This window comes from Mastomys coucha, unplaced genomic scaffold (genome assembly GCF_008632895.1).
Source record: "Mastomys coucha isolate ucsf_1 unplaced genomic scaffold, UCSF_Mcou_1 pScaffold14, whole genome shotgun sequence".
Taxonomy (NCBI): domain Eukaryota; kingdom Metazoa; phylum Chordata; class Mammalia; order Rodentia; family Muridae; genus Mastomys; species Mastomys coucha.
In genome coordinates this window covers 128794487-128800796 of record NW_022196896.1, presented here as the reverse complement: position 1 = coordinate 128800796, position 6310 = coordinate 128794487, and positions in this window count along the sequence as shown.

Here is a 6310-nt window from a genome sequence, read left to right as displayed (position 1 = left end):
GTATCTAAGATGGTTCCATCCAGCCATCCAGGGCCTTCTTTCTCACTGAGTAGCTGTGGCATCTATTGGAGCAAGGACCTGATAATAAAATTATAAGAATATCTTAGACATTTCCCTCCTAGCCATCTCCTAAGAGCCCTGCAGTTATTCACAAGATTAACTACACTGGGAGAGGGTCATGCCCAGCCACTTAGTGAATTACTGGTCCTTGGCTCCCAGAATGGCACTGTAGTCTGTGGATCAGAATGTGGCCATCAGCTGAAAATGATGATTTTGCATAATTTCCTGTTTTGGTCCATAGCCATCTCACAAACTATATGATAGCTCCATCCTGTTTCCCAGAGTCGAATTGTGTGGTTAGAATAGATGAAATTAGTCAGAATGATTGCATTGGCTCTGTCTGGTCAAATGAGCTTTATTTTTCAGATGGGACTAGAAAAAAAGCCCCCAGAATAGTCCCCATTTCACCAAGAGTAAAGCCAACACAAGCCAGGCATGGAAATACATGCCTGTAAAAACAGCTGAAGCAGAAGACTGGGGGTTTGAGACCACGGTCTTAAAACATCAAAATTAAATAAGCAAATAGTGAAAGCAGTGATTCGTAAACACCAACCATTTACAGCATCATCTTATTCCATGTGATCCCAGTTGTCAGCTTTAGGCTCATCTCCCGGAAGAAAACTCTAAGATGCTGAGAGGGGAGAAAGCATGTTTTTGGAAAGCCCTCCAGTTCTCAGCTCCAGGCCCCATTGTTCTCACAGATGTGTCTGGCATGCGCACGCACACGTGTTTGTGTGTGTGCGTGTGTGTGTGTGTGTGTGTATGTGTGTATGTGTACGGGTGCATGTGTATATGTATATGTGTGCACATGTGTGCATGTGTGCAAGCTTATGTGTATGTGTGTGCATGTGTGGTGTGTGTATGCATGTGTGTGTATGTGCAAGCTTGTGTGTATGTATATGCATGTGTGGTGTGTGTGCATGTGTGTATATGCATGCGTGTGCACATATACATGTGTGCATGTGTGTCTGAGCGTGTGTGTATGTATACGTTGCCATGAGATAGCTGTCTGTCAGTCCTCAGCAGACAGTTTGTCAAGTATTTCGCCCCTGATTAGATTTCTAACAAGAGTGGTACTGAGAACTCCTCTTCTTAATCGACATCATTATCGTGGGACACTCTATTCCGTACTTGCCTTCTGCTTGGAGACTGATTATGAAGCCTGCAATGAATTGTGGCATAATCTTCACTAATGCATAATTAATACGTGCTGATTCAATTAGTCAGAACGCCCCACATACAGTTTTTCTTGCTAAAAAATTTACATTTATATTAGAAAATTTATAAGGCTGTAAGAAGGGAATAAAAATCCCCTAGAGATCGCACAACCCTCCTCAAGTCCTTTCCTGTTTCCTGGTGTGCTATCTCTAGTGTCTTTCACTAGTGTCTTTCCTGGTGTCTTTCAGCACTAAAGTGCAGCAGGGATGGAGGCAGGGGAGCACCTGCCTTCAGTGGCTTGCCAGGGCGATATCCTCCCTCAAGTCAAAAATCAGCCTGTCAACCTGGACGGTTCATGCCCACACTCCAGTGGCTCTCACGTCATGCTTTCAGTAACCCTTGGGTGTCTCTCACGTCATGCTTTCAGTAACCCTTGGGTGTCTCTCACGTCATGCTTTCAGTAACCCTTGGGTGTCTCTTCTGCACAGTGTCTCTCCTTTCACACAGGCTATTCACCTCATGTCTGGAGGGGCAAGGCTTTCCAATCCATCTTTTTAAAATCTAAATTAGTCTGCCTCTCTGTCTCTGTCTCTGTCTTTCTGCCTGTCTCTTAGCCTCTCTGTTTCTCTCTTCCTCTGTGTTAGTTCTTTGATAATTTCATGCATGTATGTAATACATTCTGTTCCTCTCCTCCAACCCCATCTTCTCATTCCCCTCCCACTACCAATTTCTCCTCCTGCCCACCTGCTCCTCTTCCAGATTCATGACATTTGTTTCTATTTTGTGACTCATTTAGTTCAACCAGGCCCATAAGTGTAACCATTAGTAATGACAGTACTCATTGCAACCTGGGAGGTTGGGTCACCAGCAGTGTACATCTGAAAGCATACCTGCCTTGCTTTCCCTGCCTTTGTGGGTAGCGGATACTCGAGGAGACCCTCCTCCACCCATGCCGGCAGTCGGGTACCATTGCTATGGTCATCTACATTTGTGTCTCGCCCAGAAGATGGGGTTTCAAAGCCCTACTCCTGTCTTCTAGCTCTTTCGTACTTCCGGTTCCCCCAAGCTTTGGAGAAGGTGGTATCCTGGTATCCATGTCCTGCTTATGGCTGGGTATGCAACTGTCAGTTACTCTCAGCGCCTGTGCAACTGTAAGCCTCTGCAGCCACTCACTGCAGTGTATGGTTTGGTGCTACATCGACTTAGATAATCAGCAGAATTAAGTTCCCTCTTAGGGACTGCGACTTTCTGCACTGTGGCCTTTTTAGTGAGTGTATAGTACTAGGTATGGGTTTCCTTTTTGAGAGTCAGCCTTAAGCCCAATGAGATGGTGTCTGGCCCATCTTTCTTGTGTCCTTTTCCTTCTTCCTGTTCACTTTCTCCACTATGGCCAGAACCTGTTGTCTAAAGAGGTTGCTGATAGATCCCCGGATAAAACGTTTTGTGTGCACCCTACCCCTATAGTCATGGCCTCTAACCCTTTAAATCAGCCCAAATTAACTTTTTCTTCTATAAGTTTCTATGGTCATGCTATCTTATCACATCAGTAGACAAGCAAAACAAAAACAAAGCAAAGACAGAATTTGGGATCAGGAGTGGGGTATTGTTGTGATGGGCCTGTCTCAGCTGGTTTGGGTGGAGAACTCGGAAGCATTCGAAACTATGGACTAGAATAGTGGTTGAACCCTTTAAATGGCCTAAGGGGCCATCTTGGTAGTAACTGAGGGCAGCTCTGAGGGCAATGTGGAAGGCAGAGAACTAGCTTAGGAGGTTTTAGAGGAAACAAGGGCTAAAGACCACTTGTCTTAGGGTTTTACTGCTGTGAGCAGACACCATGACCAATGCAGCTCTTATAAGAACAACATTTATTTGGGGCTGGCTTACAGGTTCAGAGGTTCAGTCCATTATCATCAAGACAGGAGCATGGCAGCATTCAGGCAGGCATGGTACAGGAGGAGCTGAGAGTTCTACATCTGCATCTGAAGGCCGCTAGGAGAATACTCACTTCCAGACAGCTAGAATGAGGGTCTTAAAGCCCACACCCACAGGCACACGCTTACTCCAATAGGACCATACCTTCTTATAGTGCCACTCCCTGGGCCGAGCATATACAAACCATCAGACCACTGTTGTGGTATTTTGGCAAACAGTACAGCAAATTTCTGTCCTCTTCCTAAAAGTCTGCCTAAGGAAGAATTAAATAGCAACAGACTAATGGCTGGAATAGTTTTCAAGATGGTTGGGTATTGGCTCTGTTGCATGGTTACTGGTGAGTACATTTATGCAGGTCTACAAGCTGGGCCCAAGAAGTGCCAGATGTATGTTTTGGAGCAAAAAAAGAGCCTTGGGAAGTTGTAGCTAGCACTTGTGCTGAAGGAGGTAAGGGGAGGCCTGATGAGAACAGAGTAAAGGGAGCTGTGCCCTCATGGCAAAGGAAAGCTGCTACAGATGTGACTCAGAAGGGCACAGCTGGGTGTGGCAGCAGCTTCTGGGTTTAGAGTCATGAAAGATACAAGGAAAGTGTCCCTGGAACCTTCCTCTGAGGTTAAAGAGAGCTGCTGGGGCCAGGCATTTGGCAGCTGAGTCCCTGTACGGAGGCCCTGAGGGGACATTGTAAGAAGCTGCCAAAGTGAAACCTGATTGCGTTGGAGACACCAGGTTATTGGAGGTGCCAGCGCCATGAGCCATCTGCCAACAAGAGGTGCAGACAGGGAGTGGAATCCCAAAGGGAGAAGTGTTGTGCAGTCAACAGAGCTATAGGACATGTTTGGCATCAGCCATGGAGCTACAGAATTTGGAGTTCCCCAGTTGGAGGGGGGTTAGTCTTGGCTTTGGTCAGGATTTTCTTACCATGTCTCCATTTTTCCCTTTTGGAAAAATATATATGCATACTCACACATACACACACACACACACACACACACTATATATATATATATATATATATATATATATATATATATATATATATATATACACACACATATATACACACATGCTACATATATATTATATATATATATGTATTCTGTGCCATTGTATGTTAGAAGTATGTAATTTGAATTTTGCTTTTGATTTTGCAAAGAGGTTTCAGCTAACAGAGTACCTCGAGTCTCAATAAAACAGGGTAGGACCTGGAGGCTGGAGCGGATGCAGAGGCCATGGAGGGGTGCTGCTTACTGGCTTGTTCCCTATGTCTGGCTAAGTTTGCTTTCTTATAGATCTCAGAACTACCAGCACAGGTGGTAAGCATCCCCACCTACAATGAGCTGGGTCCTCCCCAGCTGGATCTTATGGTGACATTTTCTCAAGTGAGTTTCCCTCTCTTCAGGTGACTCTAACTTGCATCAAGCTGTGATAAGACTAGCCTACACAGTTATAGTTGAGCCATAAGTTACCTATGACAATGATGTAAGTTCAATGGCATCCCATACAGAACGGGATTGAGAATTCCAAAGAGGCGCCTGGAACATTGTTTTCTCCTCTCCATAGATAACCGCTTTCCAGCCTCTGTCACCATGAATGACACTTCCAGCTCTGTCACCATGAATGACACTTCCAGCTCTGTCACCATGAATGACACTTCCAACTCTGTCACCATGAATGACACTTCCAGCTCTGTCACCATGAATGACACTGTATGCTGAAGAATAGTACTCCATCTTTGAAGCATTATGTCTTCTATTTTTTTTTTTTTTGTAGGAACAATCTTTTATTGGGGGAGGGTTCATCATCCTTCTTGGCTGCTGTCTTCTTCATGGCTGCCAGCACGTTGCTCAGCTCCTCCCACTTCCTCTTGGCATGGATGTGCGTGCCCTCCCTCTTCTTGATGAACTTGAGTGCGAGCTTGTCCTTGGACAGTTTGAGCAACTTCATAGCGCACTGCTCATAGGGCGCGAAGCCGCACACCTCCTGGATCACGTCTCTCATGGACTTGGTGCTAGCTGTGTCTCGCCTTGCTGACGTTCTTTGTCACTTTGCGGCCCTTGTTGAGGCCCCACCATGACTGCTGCTCTCTGACAGGAAGAGCACATTATGATTTTTTTTTTTAAGATTTACTTTATTTATAGCTGTACAGATGGCCGTGAGCTATCATGTGTGTGGCTGCTGGGAATTGAACTCAGGACCTCTGCTGGCCCCGCTTGCTCCGGCCCTGCTCGTGTGGTGGTTGTGAGACACCATATGGTTGCTGGGATCCATACTCAGGACCTTCGGAAGAACAGTCAGTGCTCTTACTCACTGAGCCATCTCGCCAGCCCCACATTATGACTTCTAACCAAGGCTTTTGTAAACAGCATATTGATACAACTAGGGGATTCCTTGTGTCATGGACCCTATATTGATGTCCTACTAGGGCTATAATTTGACATAAACGCAAAGGTGTGAGACAGGAAATGAGAAGTGACAGTGAGTCGTGGGTCTTTGTTCCTTCCAACAGGAACCTGTACCCTTTGCAGCTTCTAGGTGAGCTGTGTTACTCAGCTCACAGCCCCCCTCTGTCTTCAGGGCTTTCTGGTCTGTTCTTGTCATCATGAGAGCTGCTGTCTTTTCAGAACTCTGGTAATTATATTGGGCCTACAAGATTTTCCAAAATAATCTTCCCATCATTATGACGTTAATTACAAAGCCCGTTTCTTTGTCTATATAGGTGACAGATTCACAGGCTCCAGGAATTAACCTGAAGACAGGGTTGGGAGACCATTATTTAGGCCAGCTTAGCCTCCCCCATTCCCTTTTGTTATAAGGCAGTCCTCAACTGAGGACATTTTTTGTTTCTACAGGGGATATTTGACAATGTCTAGAGACATTTTTGATTGTCACAATTGGAAAGGACGTTCCTGGTGTTTGATGGATTATGGACAGGAATGCTGGTAAACATTCCTCAATGTACAAGACAGCACCACACAGTGAGGAATTATTGATCCCCAAATATGAGTAATCTGGAGACCAGGAAACTCTGTTAGCATGAGGGCCTGGATCTTAGGGGTTTTCATCAGCTGGTGTGGAGTGCAGCTTCTGCCTCCAGCTGTACGTCTTCAGAAGACTCTCTAGAATCCTGAGCGGAAATGAATTTAGTCCTAGAGTTAATGCC